The sequence below is a fragment of the Danio aesculapii genome, chromosome 20, assembly GCF_903798145.1.
Source record: "Danio aesculapii chromosome 20, fDanAes4.1, whole genome shotgun sequence".
Lineage (NCBI taxonomy): Eukaryota > Metazoa > Chordata > Actinopteri > Cypriniformes > Danionidae > Danio > Danio aesculapii.
The window spans coordinates 37,597,519-37,616,689 of NC_079454.1; the positions used below are offsets into that span (position 1 = coordinate 37,597,519).

Below are 19,171 nucleotides of genomic sequence, written 5' to 3' on the forward strand. Positions count from 1 at the left end.
AAAAACATATGGTCTGTTTAGCACTTAAATTGATAGCTTGAACTTTGGATACCTCTACAGAATAAATTTTTTTGGCATGGGTCTGGTAAAAAGGCCATTTGAAACTTCATGGCAACCCAGTTGCATATGTGCACACATTTATTCAAAGCATCAGTTTTCTCTGCCCTTACTTAGGAACATTTTACTTCACCTCGCATATATTGAGGTGATGCAAAATGTTCTTAATTAGCACAACAGGAAGGTTTTGATTTCATCTTCTTTGTATATAAAATCACTAGATTTGATTTTCACCTCAGCACAGATCAGCTGCTTGCCTGAAGCTTGTTTCAAAATAGATTAGTTCTCTCCTCATTTAATAGCTTCTTGATTTTTCATGAAACTTCGAAAGCTTGAAAGCTTGAACAAATAAAGTTGTGATGATGAATTGCAGCAAAATTTGTGCGTAAAAGGGAAAAAAAGATTATAAAGTTTTTCTAGTATAGCACTGAATGTTTTTCAAGTCATTCAATATCAGGGATTTTTGTTTGCCATTTTTACTTACCATTTATCAAAATATATTCATTTCTGTTTCATGTTTTTAAATCATGTTGTTTCACATGTTTTGCCTGTTGTTATCAATATTTTTTCACTGCCATTTTATTCCTAACCCTCTTGAAAACCAGCAGTCAAATACTTTTAAAATTCTGTCTGTAGATGTTAAAATGTTATTTAATATAAAACAATGCAGATGGCATGAAAGAAAATTGAACAGTGTCCTGGCTGGTCCAAATATTTTCAGGAAATTAATATATTGAAAGATTCTCTAAATTTTCACCATTTGCTTAATTTTTCATTAAATTCAGCGATTGAAGAATCACAATATTCTGGAGGTACTGCTCAACACAACAACTGCCTGTTTTACTATTCATTAAAGTTTATTCTGCTTTTTTGTCAGTGAAAGTAATGGAAAAGTCAGGGATTTTGATACTTATTTTTGTGATGAAATAGTTTGCCCTAATTAATAAAGAGGTTTTACACAATAACAATAGCTGTTTTCATTACATGTCTTCTTTTATTGTTGTTGTATTTTGCACACTCATTCCCATCATTTAAATCTTTAGCAAAAGAACAAACAAAAAGGGCAACTGGATACGAGGTCACTAATGTAAAGGATCAGCATATAATTACAGATAATGTTCAGTACACTCTCTTTCAATTCCTTTATACAATATGCTTGTTTTTAAAGCTATCGTGAGACGTTCAATCACTATGACAACAAGCAGTGGGGACAGTGGACATCCATGACCGGGTCCCTAGTGTTAACGGAAAAAAGTCAGATTGAGAATATGATTCGAATAGGGTGTCGCAGCATAATCTAATATCAACACAATTATAGGTTGCTGTTGTTGCATATTTCTGCTGTTTGATTGGCTCTTAGATCAATATTGAGTAAAATTGTTCAGAGCTTATTATTGCTATCGGCGATTTGATATGATATCGGCCCAGCACTAGTCTGCATAAAAGGGGATTGTTTGGGCAATGTTGTTATTTTTATAGCCTACTATATATTAACTTTAACAAATAGTGCACTTTTTAGAACATGATTGTTGCCTAAACATAACACACGAGGTGTTTACTATTAAAGCGATGTCAAAAATTTCCCCATTGGATTGTTCTTGCTTCAATTTGACAACACTTTTTTTTTTTTTTCTTGTTCTTGATCTACAGGTTGGATTGAGCGCCCTTTACCTCCCCCCTCCCCTAGTGGGATGGTTCTGCATGACAGGGAGGGTATGGTTCTTTAACCCCCCTCTCTGTCCTCCAGGTCCCATCCTGTAAACCCAGTGGACCACAGCCATAGTGTTCCCCTCAATGAACATCCTTCAGGAGCTCTAGATCAAGTAAGTCCATCACATTTCATTATATAGACTAGGGATGCACCAGATATTCGGCCACCAAATATTTTCCGCCAAAAATGGCCCTAATGTGCAATTTCGATTTACAGCATATTTCGGTTAGATGCCAGTTATAAAGATCATTGAGAACCTGTATGGAGACAGAGAGGGAGCAGATCACAGTGCAGAAAAAAAAACGAATCATCCTTTTTACTAGATGTCTGATATGTGCAGTGAAATCCTGCAAGAAAGTGCCTCAGATGATAATATTAGGTGGGTTATTCTATTCTGATTTAAGCTACTATATGTGTTAGGGCTGCACAATATATCATTTGAGCATTGATATTGCAATGTGTTGATAATGTGAAGATATACAATGTTGAGTTGGGATTATTGAAGACCAGAAACATCAGGTCAAAACACATGAGATTTGTGGAGAATTTAAGCACGATGGTGTGAAGGTCAATCACGTGCATTTGTTTTTGAGGCCTGTGACTATGTAAGCATTTTAAGGGAGTTCAAAGCATTTTAATAGAGCATAAAGATGTTTAATAAAGATTCACTTTATTGAACAATTTATATGATGAAGACTATGCAGTGTTATTTTACGCTTGATTATGCTTGATTATTAAGTTCTGTAACAGAATACTGTTAGACTCTCCCCAGAGAACTGCAAATCACTGTTTATTTCACTTTAAAATTTGCTCCATTTTGTTTATGACTGTATTTTCTTTATTATAGGTGTGTTATAAATGACATAAAAATAAATGTATATTTCACTCCTCTGTAAAACAACCCCAATCAATCTAAAGTCTTTGCAAAAAAAGAGTCAAGTCATCTGGTAAAATTATACCTCAATATATTATATGTATTGTAAAGAAAAGAAAGGTCAAATTCCTCCAATATCGTGCAGCCCTAATATGTGTGACTATCAGATTGTAGTCATATTTCTGCTAGATATTTTTTAAATTTGACAAAAATATTAATTTATGCACTGGCCCCATTTAAGTACACTTTCTCAAATCTTTATCAAATGTCAGGCAGACGACAAGCTCAACCACTTAAAAGCTAGATGGTTGTCTGTCTGAAGTCCCCATCCCCAAAAGTGATAAACCGTATTGCAGTGTGCTAAATCAATATTTCCATAATTTGTAATTGATTTATTCTTTGAAGCTTTAATAATAATATATCCAGTTGCAATGCCTTAATTTTAGTAAGGTTAGTACACAGTCATAGCCATAAATGCTAATAAATTGTACTAATAATTGGCATAATTTTCGGTTTTCAGCCATGGTTTCCTCTTTTTCGGTTTCGGCCAAGAATTTTCATTTCGGTGCATCCCTAATATAGACCCAAATTCTAAGTCAGCCCTACACTCAAAAAAAACAACAACAACTTTTTCTGCTTGTTCAAACTACTTATTTAAAATGCTGGGCTCGAAATTGTAATCATTTTGGTCACAAATTTAATCTAGGAGACCTCATAATAAATTTGGGAGCATTTGTGCAACTGCATATAATGGTTGTGCGACTTGTTTTGATTTTTTTTAAAAACGTGCTGAATCGCTCTTCCCTGCCGCGAAAATCTTATATTGGTTCATATTAGCAGGTCTTATTTTTTCGATGTCCATGTAACGCTACATCTAATCCTCATTTAAATTCTTTTTTGTTGTTGTTGCTTGGATTTCGTGGTATTGTAGTTCGTTATTTCACTAGTCCAAATGTAATTTGCGGTATTACAACTACAAATGAGACCAACATGCAATAGCCAATCAGCTTTCTGTTATTGAACTCAGTGCGCACGGTGAATGTGACATCATCACTGTGTTTGTGGAGGTTTGCTTTTGGTGTGAGCGACATGATTTCGTTGGCCGAGCTCACAAAATTTTTTAAAAATTTTTGTTTTAATATTACAGAATGTTATATTAGATGTTTTTCCACCAGTCATAGGTTTTACACTGATGATATTACAATTTTGAATTTAAAACAATTTACAACATACAAACTAAAATTAAGTAACAAAGTATGTCTGATAACTGGAAAGAAATAAGTGAACCAATATACTGATGCCAGATTTCTAGGCTTTAGGAATGGAATGTTGGACCATTATTGCCTTTTTAGCTTATAAGTAGAGGACAGAAACTAGCCAGACAGTAATGTGTGAATTGTTGAGTCGGCAAAATAGAAAAAACATCAGTATTTTTTTAGTAAGTGTACTTTTTTTTTGCTTTTATTCTTGCCATAATAAAAAAATATAATTTTAGAGCAACCCATGTTCTGTTGCCATTAACATTTAACTTTAATAGTAGAACTGTCCGAGATATGAACAAAAGCAAGTGATGCATCAAAGTTTGATTTAAAAAAATCTTGAATGGTTATAAAAATCATTGTAATAAATGATAAAAATAATAAAAAAACAAATAGTTTAAAAATCTTCAATAATATTAAAGATATGACGTAGTTCCGGAAACTTACTACTTCTCTGTTTATCCGTCTGATTTTACTGTCTGTTTCTTTTGACCACCCTCTGTCATTTAAAGAGCCCATATTATACATGAAATAGGGTCATATTTAGGTTGTAAGGGTCTCCAACAACAGTCTAATATGCATGCAAGGTCATAAAACACTTTGATGGTCTTATAATCTGCATTTATTTTTACCTAATTATCCCAACGACTCCCATATGAATCGTCCAGCGATTCATTTGTTCCCAACCCCCTCCTCAGCCCGAAGCTAATCTGCGCTGATTGGACCAATGACAGCCTGCTGCGATTGGTAGACAATGACAGGCTTCAGCACGAGAGTGAAATGCCCAGCTGGTAATCAACTATATAAAAGTAGTCACAGTGCACACGCGCTTCATAGTGTAAGGCTTTTTTCACACACACACACACAACCCTCCTCAGAAGAACTGGGGGAAGCGACGCGAGTCTCTCTCTCTCTCTCTCTCTCTCTCTCTCTCTCTCTCTCTCTCACACACACACACACAACGCTCCTCAGAAGAACTAGGGAAAGCGACGCGAGTCTCTCTCTCTCTCTCTCACACACACACAACGCTCCTCAGAAAAACTAGGGAAAGCGACGCGAGTCTCTCTCTCTCTCTCTCTCACACACACACACACACACACAACGCTCCTCAGAAGAACTAGGGAAAGCGACGCGAGTCTCTCTCTCACACACACACACACACAACGCTCCTCAGAAGAACTAGGGAAAGCGACGCGAGTCTCTCTCTCACACACACACACACACACACAACGCTCCTCAGAAAAACTAGGGAAAGCGACGCGAGTCTCTCTCTCTCTCTCTCTCTCTCTCTCTCTCTCTCTCTCTCTCTCTCTCTCTCTCTCTCTCTCTCTCTCTCTCTCTCTCTCACACACACACACACACACACAGCTAGCTTACGATCGCCATAGCAACGACATACGGCAGTGGAACGCGAGCTCACAAAAGCCTTTAACGTTAAATCCGTAAACAAAGCGGCACGCGTCGCGTTTTTAACGTGGCTTACATGTGATAAGAGAATATAAAGAGTAACCGCGTGTACTGTACCAGGTAACAAGTAACAAAACACAATAAATACATAATTTGCAAGCTAGAGTAAACGAGGCAACAATTTTAATCGCACTTACTTACACTAGTGAATAAACCTCAACCACTGACTCTTCACAGTTTCATCTTTGGGTAGAGACTGTCAATATTATCCATCTGAGCACAGCGTGACTTCATTGGACCGGCGGCGTCTGTGTGTGTGTGTGTCTAGTGTTTTTTCTGTGTTAGTGGGCGGGGCCGCAGGTTTCAAATCTCCCTGGTTTGCGCGCGTAACTACTGGCGAGGCTTGTGTTTCGTGGCTGCGTCATCGCGAAACACCTAATGACTCGTTATCAAGACGACTCGTTTGAAGCACTATGAGTCGACTCTTTTATAGATGAATCAATAGTTTTAAACACTGTACACTTACAGATTTAAGCCTTAGCTGGATATTTCACTTCACTTAGAGCTGTGGTACACACTACATGGAAGGGCATTTTCAAAAACCCATAATATGGGCTCTTTAAAAGAATATCTCAATAGCGAATGCGTCAAGTATAAAAGCTTTGTCCGTTTAAACCGTGAGGTGTACGATGCGGCGCCAGGCGAAAGTAATAATCAACCTTAAGATGTTTGTTTGTTTGTTTGTTTTTTTTCTGTAGTTCAATGGTGCATCTAACCTGTCTTCAGTACTGTTCAATTGAAATGCATTTATGTTACCACTAATTTTGTGATTTTGCATTTACTCTTATGTGTATGCGTGTTTTTGATATTGTGATACAAGTCTTAAATTTATTACTTAATGGTCTTAATAAGGTATTAATTAAGCATTAGTTAGATAGTTGTTGGGATTTGTTAGTCCTCATTGATGTTGTTTTCAAATACAATAAATTCATTATTATACAATTTGCAGTAATGCTCATTAATTTTTTGTGGGTGCTCTTACATTTTTTCTGGTGCTCCTAAATTTTTGAAGCTGGGAGCACCGGTGCTACCAAGTAAAAAGGTTAATTTCGAGCCCTGAAATGAGTTGAACAACACACTTATTTGTTTTTTTTTTTGGTGGGGGGGACAACTTAATAGTTTTATGTTCTATCCACTTAAATTTGTAAAAATGATTAAGTTAACTTGATCGATCTGTGTTCGACAGGAAAGAATCGTGTTGAACCCTGCAGTTTTTGCAGTGTATGACCTCCAGCATTTAAAAGTTTCTTTTTCGATTTTTGTACATTCTGTACACTTCAATAACTTTTTTCTTTTGAACATGCGCAGACTTCTTTGAAAACATCAGATCTAAAATCTATGTAATTTTTGCCTGTGGCACTAAAGCTTAAAAGTATTTTAAAAGATATTCACTTCCATTGCTGCCGATGTATAATAGCGATGAATGGCGTAAATTGGATTCATCTGCCATATTTTTTTTTCATGGGCAGCAAATGTTTGGCCACTTTTTAAGCATCAAGGTCCTCCGTGAAGTTGCAGTCTGTGAAGATGTGCAGCTCTGGGAAGGCTTTATTCATGTGGCTTCTAACTAGATGTAGTGTAACAGACCTTGCTGTTGCCATGGCGACTAAACAAAAAAAAAAAAAAAAGAAAATTTTGCCCACACTAGTATCTGTGACTTTGATTTTTGTGTCATTTTCACATTCACTGATAGCATGACAGGCATGTATGCTCAGCGTTATATAACTTCTTTTCACTTCTGCAGATTAGTTGCAGATAAATGGCAAGAAGTTTAGTTTACTGTACTTAAATAGATTCATTTAAATTAGTTAAGTAGACAGGCAAAATGTTAACAAAGAATTCATTATTATTGCATAACTAATTAATAATAGTAAAATGCAATTAAGTGATTTTTAATTATAGCTTAATGTTTACATTTTAATTAAATAGTAAACATTTTACTTAACAGGTAATAATAGCTCTGCTCAAAACATTTGGCCATAGGAGAAATGGTCGTGCCCAACTGAGTCTGGTTTCTCTCGAGGTTTTTTAAATCTTTACTTTCGCCAATTGATGAAGTTTTTTCCTGGCCGCTGTTGCCACTGGCTTGCATGGTTCCGGGACCTGTAGAGCTGCGCATCAATGGATTTGCTCTTCAGTGTTTGGACTCTCAGCAGTGAATATTAAACCACACTGAACTGAACTGAACTTAAACTCTGAGAACTGGACTGACACTGTTTCAATTTACTATAATCTTCTTTGTGATGGTGCTTTGACACAATCTACATTGTAAAAGCGCTATACAAATAAAGGTGAATTGATTTGAATTGAATTAATAATAAATTGTAAATAATAATTAAACAAACATTAATTTAATTGGATCTTAATTTAATATGCTGATAACTGCACTAGTGTTCTTTTGGATTCATACATACATACATGCATACATACATATATATATATAAAACACACTTGAAGACAGAATTATTAGTCCCCTGAATTATTAGCCCCTCTGTTTAAGTGACATTTAAAAGCTTAATTAGGTTAACTATGCAGGTTAGGGTAATAAGGCAAGTTATTGTATAACGATGGTTTGTTCTGTAGACTATCGAAAAATATATAGCTTAAAGTGGCTAATAATTTTGACCTTAAAATTGTTCTTAAAAAATTTAAAACTGCTTTTATTCTAACTGAAATAAAACTAATCAGATTTTCTCCAGAAGAAAAAATATTATCAGACATACTGTGAAAATTTCCTTGCTGTCTCGACTTTTTCTGATTTGGGGTTGTATTTCAGTGACTGGAATCTTTTTAAAAGATACATTTCCGTCTAGCAAGAACACTATAGTTAGCATTAAATGCACTGCAGGACTAGCAACAATCATATTTTGCATATTGTCTTGTTTATATGAATGTTATATACTAACAAAATGCTTTCTTCAACTTCTTTCACAGCTGCCATTGGTCATCCATTTAGTGCTGCCTCCCCCCGGTGGGATGGTTCTGCATAACAGGGAGGGTGTGGCGCCGTAGCCCCCTCTCTTTGACATCTCTCCCGCCTCATAAACCCAGTGGACCACAGCCATAGTGTCCCCTTCAATGAACATCCCTTTGGAGCCCTAGACAAAGTAAGTCCTCAGATCATGCAGAAGTTTAAAACTACATTCAAATAACACAAACAGGCAATATTTGAAACCATTGCTTATTATTGGAGGGAATATATACAATACACAATCATCCAGTGTTGTGGAGTAACTTACTGTGATGGTATGACCTGGAATGCATTCTTAGTAATGCAAATAGCTGAGCTGAAAATAATGTTGCTCTTCCTGTAGCTAGCTATTTAATGCAAGTAGTGGTGGCATGACTAAATGTTATGTCACTCTTGTTTTTGTCACGTATCACACATGCGGCCTCACATGTGCTGAGGCAAAATTCCAATACGTATATCATGATATTGGCTGTTCATTTAAGCAATTCAGAGCGATTGTTCATTGATTGTTTTGTAGTGATTTTTTTGATTGAAAAGTTTGTGATACATTTTTTTAGATGCTGTCAGTTAGTGATGTTTATTGAAAAGAACGTGCATTAAATTGATCAACAGAAAAGTAATGCTTTTATTCAAGAAAGGTGCATTAAATTCATCAACAAAGACATTTTAACATTTGCTTTTAGCATTTTAATGTTTAAAAAAAGTCAATATAGTGGTGTAGTGGTTAGTGCATTGAAAAATGCACTCCGGTGCTCGCGGTGACCCGAGTTCGATTCCCGCCTCGCGGTCCTGTACCGATCCTTCCCCTCTCTCTGCTCACCATGCTTTCCTGTCAATACTCCCTACTGTCCTATACAATAAAGGTGAAAACCCCTAAAAAATCATTAGAAAAAAAAGTCTATATTATTATTAATTAATAATATTTTTAATAAAATAATAAGAATAATTAAGATTTTTATAATATAAATTAATAAGTTATTAATAAGATAAAACTGACAACTAAATTTTAAAATTGCTTTCAACAATTCTTATACAGTGCTTCCCACACATAGGGGGCTGCCCAGGTATATTTAGTGAAATTTAGTGAATTTATTTTTAACTATTATTATCATCATCCTGCACTTTTTTTGTATCCGCCCAATATGACCAAACATCTGCGATTTGATTAAGTAGTGGAATATATCTCTAGTTTACCTGTTTCGGTTTGTGTATGCAAGACCTGTCAACACTCCCACAGTCAATTTCAAGTGCTCTGTAGACCTACGGAGATGCACCTTTTTGGGACTTAAAGAATTAATTCGGCTTTTGCTTTTGCTTTTTTGAAGCTGTCGTTCATTGTGTGCGTTTTAGTGTTAGCTTTTTACTTAAGCCTATACTCAGAGAGGAGGAAATGTCTGGTCTAAACTGGCTGCAAAATATATGCACACAATAATGGTTAATCAACACGTTTATTTAAATAATGGACACATTTTAATCTTGTACTTATTATAATTTTTTTAATTATATGTCTGTTTCTATTTTTTTTTCTGTCATTTATTTCTCATTTGCTGTATATTTAAATAATTTGATGATTTTAATATATTACATAGGCTATTTTATATACATATCTAAAATGCTTTGGGATTCAAGTTTGCTTTGAACTTGAAAGATAGAGAGAAGCAGATTTTACCTGTCACACAACGCATTGCTGCTGAATAGTATAAAAGTAGACATAGTGGATTTCTTTTTTTTTTATTTTAACTATCTTTTTTTTTTTCACTTTAACCCATTAAAAAGAAAGAGTGTATAACATTGAGATAATAAATAAAATTATTGTTAAAAATTTAATTACGTTTTGTTTTTCACATAAAGTTAACTATTTATGAGATATGGGTAAATGGTGTGTTTTAATTTGGCTATCACCGCAAGTATATTTCAAACCTGAGGGAAGCACTGCTTAATAATAATGATAATAATGATAAACCTTTTTAATTTACATTTTTCTTATATTATTTAGCATTTTAAAATGATTTCTGATGGATCATATGACACTAAAGAGAGCCGGAAATTCAGCTTTGTCATTTGTCATTGGAAATAATTATATTTTAGACTGTCAAAACAAACTAAATCCTTGCTTTAAATTGTAATAAAAATAAAAAAAATATTTTAGAATAGTGCTTCTGTTGCTTATTGTTATGACTTATTTAACGACTAATGACTTAATTTTTTTTACATTTTATTGTAGTAATCATAGTATTAGAATGATTTCAGGAAGATCACTGGAGACTGATTAATCTAGATTAAAGGTTGTGCAGTTTTAGACTGTATTGAAATATAACATTTCTTCAAATTGTAATATTTGTAATATTTTTTTATTCCCATTTTGTTGTGTTCAGAAATGTTACAGATGTTTAATCTCCAAACGTTTAATATAAATTATATAAAATTACCATTGCATCAAATAAGAAAAACAAATCGTTATATAAATAAATCACTTTCACTCAAATAATTATCCAGCTTAAAATAAATAACACTAATATTACCCATCCCTAACTGAGATCCTCATTCTTTTTTCATATTTCTGCCAATTATGTAACTTAATTGCCATATAATTAAATATATTACATGCTATCTTTTGTTTGCAAATTGTTGTTGATTTTCAATGCCTTGTAACTTGGCACACTTCTGGTTTTATTATTCTCATTTGGATAAAGGCTTCTGTTAAGTGAACATAAAGTGAAAGCAGGATCCAAAAAATATTATAGTACTTAGTATGTCATCATAACAAAGTTAACCGATGAACTGAGTCAACAAGACGGTTGTTTCTGTTCAAACATTTAAGGCATTCATAACAACTCTGCTTTGAGGCATTTCAGATGTGACCCTGAACCACAAACCCAGTTTAATATTGCAAGGGTATATTTTTGAAAGTAGTTGAAAATGCACAGGTCTAAATGATAATTTCTATTTAATGCCAAAAATCATTAGAATATAATTAAAGATCATGGCCATTTAAGATATTTTGTAAGTTTCTCACTGTAAATATATCAAAACTTAATTTTTGATTAGCAATGTGCTTAGAATTAGTAATTACTTAAAACTTGATTTGAACAACTAGTGTTGTAAGCTGCTTTGAAACAATAATTATTGTAAAAAACGCTGAACTAATAAACTTGAATTGAATGGAATCAAAAGCATCGAGTTCGGTACTTATCGGTACTGGGATTTTTAAAAAGTCCATTTCACGCTAACATTTAAGCTTCAAGCCAATTACAGTCATTTCTGTTGAGTACTTGAACATAATGGCCAGTCAGCTGTGTTAAGGTACACACTCAACAGCACTCAAATGTTTGCGGGAATTAATTTTTAAAATTTCAAACCAAAAGTCAAAAGTATCAACCTTGATAATTTTGACAACCCTATAATGTTGACCCTTCCCTAATTTTGACAACCCTACTTTATTGCCAATTTTTGTAATATGTAGATTTGTTTGAATCCTAAGATTTCACTTGGTATTGTTCAGATATACTGTCCTATTTAATCATATATACTGAAATGGAGAGTTGTTTTTATATAATGCATACATTTCAAGTTCTAAAAATATACACTATTTTACATGGTTTTGTGGTCCAAGGTCACAAATGTGATGGATTGCTGATTAAGGTCACTCAGTTGTAGTGATGCAATGATTATAGATTTTGGTTGTACGATTATAGTCTGAGAAATAATCATGGTTTTACAGTTATCCTGATTATTATGCATTCATTAATTTCAAAACACTACTAGTTTAGAAAATCGCATGAAAACATGAAAAAGTGCTGTTTATTGCTGCTCCGTAGCTAATCAATTCAGCACAAAATAATAATAAAAAACAAACAATAGTCCATTTTTCTTTTTGGCATTTAAACATAAGTAATAATTTTACAGTCAAAATAAATGACAGAACAATGAATGAATAAAGAAACAAATAAATAAATAAGTATAAATAATAATAAATAAAAGAATTGTATTTGTCTAATGTAAATATAAGCATCATATTAGCTAAATATTTCCTTTTTAAAGAGAACAAATGTAGTCAAAGTCTGCTGAACCTCTGTCTGAAAGGCACTTTTGATCAACTATATTACAAAATTGTTTGGTATTTTTATTTTGTGTTTTTTTTCTCTTTGGAGTAGAAATGTGTATATTCCATACAAAGTATGAAGCTGACTGGTTCGTTCTTGTCATGTGACTGAAGGTGTGCTCGTGCCATTCTTGCTGTGTGTGCGTTGCTGCCAAGAGCCATAGTTAAAACCAGCCTTTAATCAAGTGTGGTTGGTATTCACCCAAGCTCGTACAAGCTCGGAACTTAAAACTAGCGCATTGTTGGTGTAACTTTGTTTAGTTGCAGCAATTTTGTTTGATACAGAAACACAGTGATGAAAAGCCTTTACTATTAATTAGCTGTAACGAATTAAAGCGAGGGTAATAGTGAAATAAGTTAATCGTTGCTTGCATCCCTCATCAGTTGTAACACTTCTCATGGCTAGGCATGAGCCAGTATAATTCTGAAGGTATGATAACCTTGGATAAAAATATGATTTCACGGTATCACTGTATTGTGATCACTGCTCTAAAATAAGTTCTTTTTAAATGTCTGGGTAAAAAACTACAACCCTTTTCCCACATGGAACACAATATATGTTATATCAAGAAACATTTAAAATATTTTGGACCTGTAGCTTTTGCTGTAGAGGGTTTTTTCTGCTGAAGGTACTGTTGCCCTAAAAAATTAAATAAAATGGTTATAAAATTAAAAACATGTAAAAAAAAAAAAAAAAAAAAAAAAAACTTACATATACCTTAGGAACGGCATAACAGAAAATTTTGGTGGTTTTAAAACTTTGACTTTTCCAAACCGCGGTAAACTTGAAATTATTCAACTTATATATTGTCCCATACCTACTCATTGCCTAAGCCACTGTTGACTTACAGGTCAAAAATGACCTGGGCACCAATTTAAGGTCAGAAAAAAATCCGTAAACAACTTTTTTTTTTTTTTTTTATCTTAAAATTTAGTGACATTTCCTGAAAATGAAAAACAAACAAAAAACATCCCAACATTAGAAAAAAAAAAAAAAAAAATTTCATGAAGGCTGTACACATGTAGGGTACAACGGCTGTCCTTGTCACTGATAAAACCATTTTTACATAAAAACACACAAACGCCCAACACACACACACACACACACAATAAGAATCTGCTGCTTTAACTTTGATGGATACTTTTACACTTGCGCAGGTACTTTTAGCATTAGAAAATATAGCCTTCACATACATATGTACACTGAGTATACACTTCACAGAAATATACCCACAATGATCAGGGAAAACCTAGATATACATAAAGTAAGTGATGAAGATAAGGTTGTTTCTTCATGCAAAGTAAATTTGAGGATTGAAATGAAATGTGTCTGCTTTATTTTAGAGGTTCAATGAGGGCAGGTCATTTTTGACCTGAAGGACAAACCATGTATACAGACTTCTAGGACAACACAAGGGTTAACGTTGTTGTTTTTATTTTTTCCATGCATTTGCTTATACTAGATATGTTGTGGTGGTTCAACAGTTCTTACGGTTGTCATGGTAATGTGAAACCTGACTGTGCTGCACTGCATCTGTTTGCACACAGTTTGATTTTGCCATTCATATTTAAACTTGGGTCATCTAATGGAATGGTTTATTGTATGTTTTGCTTTTTTTCGTTAAAAAGTGCCAAGTATAAGTGCTGTATAGAGCACATTAGTGCCACTTAGCTCTGGTTTTGGAAGTATTTTTTTCCATGGGGAATTATAAAGAAAAAGTCTTAGTTAAAGCATTATCAGCTATGTACAAACTATGATTTGATGCAAAGATGTAAACAAAAATCAGACAAGAAAACAAAAGGGACAAGATTGTGTACCTAAAAGCTTTAATGGGGGAAATAACTACAATCCCATGAAGCATTGCCAATGACTAAATCGAACAATTAAAGTATAAAAACGATTAATTTAATGTTGGTTGTATTTATCTAGTTTGTGTCTATCAGCGTTTAAACCAGCGAGGCAGACCTGCACAAATATTTAACTTTTAAAAACATTGTCTGCTGCATTAAATTTATCTAATATTGGCTATTGGACTTGTTCTAAAAAAGAAATTCTACACCACTCCTAATAGCATTTTTGTATTAAGACCGTAGGTATTTTGGTCTACATCCACTAGGAAGGATTTCATTCATTGTGTACTAATTCAATCTGTAATCACAAATAGGCTTATATTCTTGGTTTGTAGTATTCCCAGTTAATACGATTATTACAAGTAGATCCAACCAGCTACATAAAATAAAAGATTTACCATATTGAGCTTAGAGGACTGAAAAGGCAGTAGCTGCTTTATTCTTCCTCCACACTTTAACTCCGAGTGTGTCCGCAGCAACTTAAACATTTCTTAAATTTCAAAAACTAAGCTTTAGGCCTTAAAGTCTTAAATTCATTGAAATATTGTGTTTTAGATCTTAAGTAATTTTAAAAAGGTCTTAATTTTCTTATGTCTTTGTAAAGTTACCCAATCAGGCCAACACCCATCCATTCATCAACAATCCAACTCAATAAAACTTTTAACAAGAGTAATATTTTTAACTCCATTCACTAATATGGTTTAGTTATCTTCCTTAAAATAATATTTAAGTCCATGTAATCCATGTAACCTGTAAGTATTTTTATTTGTTAAATCGATCTATTAAATGCATAGTGTCTAGAGTTAACAGTATGTTGTAGCAAGGAAGTAAACAAGGATGTAATCAACAGGAAATGCTGTTTGGCACCGTTAACAATTTAGCTACAAATTCATATTTATCCCTCATACCACTGTAAACAGCCACAATATTCAGCAGCGCTGCAGTGTCTCTCTATGAGGTCGCACAAACAACATCCTCACAAAAGATATGTGAAACTTTCATATTACTTACACATGCTTATTCCGATTATAAATGAAAAACACTTGTCAGATTTTTATTTCAGAGAGCAGGCGTGCGGTTCAGCTGTGTCCTTTTCATTTTCGGTCTGATTCACGCTCAAACTGATAACAGCTACTCTGACTGACACTATTTACACAGCAGAGGCACAGCGCGTTCTAGTAGAGCAGAGGTGTGACGCTTTTCCTGGTGAGGTGGAGCCGACCTGCGAATCACAGCACATTATGTCAGCTGACCAATCAGAGCCTCTTAAGTCGTTTTCATGTTAGCCGAATAGCTGTATATAATCAAAGTAAGATATATGAATAAATAACAAGTTTTTTTACACATGAAGCATGAGCACACATTGATTTGCATCGTATAAACACAACCAAACCTTAAAAATACACTCTGGACCACCCCTTTAAAAAGTCTCAAATTTGACTTGATAAAACCTGGAGAAACCCTGTAACTGAAAATGTAATGCTCAAACTTAAATGGAATTTTCAACCCTATACACGCAGATGTAGGTAAAAGCTGTCAGATGCTTTGTTTACATCCTGATTACTGTTATTACACAAATGGAAATCAAATATAAAAGCCCACAACTAATATGTAATTTTCTTCATTTCCTAATGTATAGGAAAACGCTCTTGCTAATCACGGAGTTGCTAGGAAACCAGCTGAATTGACAGACCTCCCCCTTAATATGAGGGTATTCGCTGGCTTGAATTAGTCAAAGACCTTTATGGCTTCGGTTTTGTAAAAATGCAGTATTGCATGAGCAGGCAAATGTGTTTTCATGGAGTGTATGGCACTCTGACACCTGCTTTCTTAGCCCTAGCCGTCTGATTCTCTTTATAGCTTCCGCATACTCAAGTCGTACTCTCCCAACAATTTTCCCCATAATTATCACGTTTTGTTTGACATGTGTTTTGTGTTATGAAACCCATGATCTTTTTTTCTCATGTCGACAGTGCAGTGTTATGCAGTAAAGTTTGTGTAATTTTAACGCTGGTGGGACTCCGAGTAAGATACATCATGCTCTCTTTTCATGATTAATATTCAGTATTTCATTTGTACTCAATTTTACGGCTGCTCTTTTCGAGACTGCAGCTTGGGGTCATGGGAGGTGAAAAGTACTATGGAGGCTTTTGGTAAATCAAGTGCTAGCTCTAGGGTGCAATTACACTGAATTGAAAAGAAAAGCTATGGTGGTTTAGCTCAGTGATTCTTGACCAGATTCAGATTTTTACTTCATATTTAAACCCAAAAAACAGAAGCATATGACTATGTGTATATGTAATTGTTGTCATATTTTGTGCACAGCACCTATTAGTATCTGCATGAATGTGGTAAATTAAAGGGATCCTGCTATGCTTGATCATTTTTTTTTAATTTTCAGACAAATTGCTGGGTTCCACATAATCCTATCATGTCTAAACTAAACTAATGCCAAGTTCAGACTGCATGATGTTCAAAGTTGTCCAGGGTTTGACACTAAAGATTTTTTTCTACTGGCCCCACCCCAAATAAATTTAAAAGCTATTTCTTAGCCACATAATTTAAATATTTCAAAAGCCAAGCATAATTATTTACATACATTTTTTATTCAGCATAACTTTTCTTTAAATACAACTGATAATTAAAAAAAAAATTACAATGGGGATGTAACTAAATAATGAAAAAAAAAAAAATTTAATTATATATATATATATATATATATATATATATATATATATATATATATATATATATATATATATATATTTATATATTTATATATATATATATATATATATATATATATATATATATATATATATATATATATATATATATATATATATATACATATATATATATATTTATATATATATACATATACCATTAAATAAATATATACAGTTGAAGTCAGAATTATTAGCCCCTCTGTTTATTTTTTTTCCCCAATTTCTGTTAAACGGAGAGATTTTTTTCAGCACATTTTTAAACCTAATAGTTTTAATAACTCATTTCTAATAACTGATTTATTTTTATCTTTGCCATGATGACAGTAAATAATATTTGACTAGATATTTTTTAAGACGCTTCTATACAGCTTAAAGTGACATTTAAAGGCTTAAGTAGGTTAATTAGGTTAACTAGGCAGGCTAGGGTAATTAGGCAAGTTATTGTATAACGATGGTTTGTTCTGTAGACTATAGAAAAAAATATAGCTTAAAGGGGCTAATAATATTGACCTTAAAATGGTTCATAAAACATTAAAAACTGCTTTTATTCTAGCCGAAATAAAACAAATAAGACTTACACCAGAAGAAAAAATATTTTCAGACATACTGTGAAAATTTCTTTGCTCTGTTAAACATCATTTAGGAAATATTTAAAAAGACAAAAAAAAAAAAATCAAAGGGGGCTAATAATTCTGACTTCAACTGTACATACCATTAAACCATTTGTTCCAGGCTAGGAGGAACGGTATTGTAATAATGTAAATTATGTGAACAATGATGCATTTTTCTAACCACCAAGCTTGATGGCATGTTGTAGTACATCCCCCAAACAAAACCAAGACTTTGTAAAAGAGCATAATAGGACCTCTTTAAGTGAATCAAACAGGTTTTATTATCATTATCAAAGTTAATGCTGGCTTTGATTTGATTGGATTTTTTCCTAAACTGCATAGAAATCCACTGACCTTATCTGAAGTCTTGTTTACTTGCTATTAAAGCAGGCATTGTAATTTAGGGTATTTCATATTCCTTAAATCAATTTCACCCCCTTTTCAGCTGTGAGGATGCTCCCAAATCTTTGATGGCGTGCCAATTAATTCATTATCTTTTAAAAGAACGGGTGTTGGTTTAGCCTCACACTGTGTTCAGATTCTCAGGGAGAGCTGTATACGTTTTCTCTCTTCTCTGTATTGCTATGGGGAGGCAGACAGCAAATGTGACTCCACAGCTTCTCATGGAGCAAACCATTGACAGACAGAGATAGGGGACGAGTATGTGCAGCCAGCCATGGGATTCGTCTGTTTGGAAACGTTCTCACTCCAACTGCACGTCTCCTCTACTAGGGCCTCTCTCCTGTTGAGCTCTGCCTTTTTAGCTCACTTTTACGAGACCCTTTTTTTTCTATTTTGCTTGGCGTGAGTGCTAATAAGAGTGTGTAAACAATACTTTTCATCCCCTCTTCTTCGGTGCACGGTGGTCTGTCCCTCTCCCCTCAGTGACATACGTTGCTGTGCTGTCTACGCGCGAGGTGATTAGTGTAGCTCTCGACGAGAAGGAGCCCCGTATCCTGGGAAATGGCGAGACACGCGGCCACAGCTCGTGCTGACAGAGGGGTTGGCGCAACTGTCGTGGACCATTCTCTTACTGGACAGGCTGACTTGGCCAACTTCATAGGTGACAGCTGAGCCCTGCCTCAGGTGCGTGCGTGAGTGAGTGAACAAGAGCAAGAAGGAAATCCCTCCTACTGTTTTTTTTTTTTCTCCAACCATAAGCAGGTTGTTTACCTTTAGGCCGACTGTGTGTGTGTGAGTGTGTGTGAGTGCGCATACGCGTGGGAGAGAGTGTGTGTGCTGAGCATGTGAGGGGACTGCAGGCCTCCCAGAGCTTTCGTAGTTTGTTTGCCTGCTCAAGCAAGTGTGAGGAGAATTTACACGTTAACATGGAGAGTAAGTGGTCGAAGGATTGATATGTTGCAGTGGATGTAGTAAGGATTTTTGTAGTACTTAGTTTGCTCTACTTGCTTTTCATTTAAACATTATTCGATAGCAAACATATTGCATCAGATTTAGGCTTCAGTTTTTCTTACTTCTATGGTTTCTTGTATTCAAAGCATTGCAAAAATATGAATGCTCCCAGCTATGCGTGCTTCA

At 34.2% G+C, this 19,171-nt stretch overlaps 1 protein-coding gene across 3 annotated transcripts in view; it reads left to right on the plus strand.

The window, feature by feature from the left end:
• The window catches only part of ncoa1 (nuclear receptor coactivator 1), a 106,841-nt gene that overhangs the window by 13,393 nt on the left and 74,277 nt on the right, over positions 1-19,171 (plus strand). For 2 of the 3 annotated variants that reach the window (XM_056480566.1, XM_056480568.1), the window contains exons 2-3: positions 1,708-1,880; positions 8,303-8,475. The gene's annotated coding sequence lies outside the window, so the exon portion shown is untranslated. Of the gene's footprint in view, positions 1-1,707; positions 1,881-8,302; positions 8,476-18,573; positions 18,719-19,171 lie in introns of those variants that run through there. The other variant, XM_056480567.1, reaches the window with a different exon arrangement.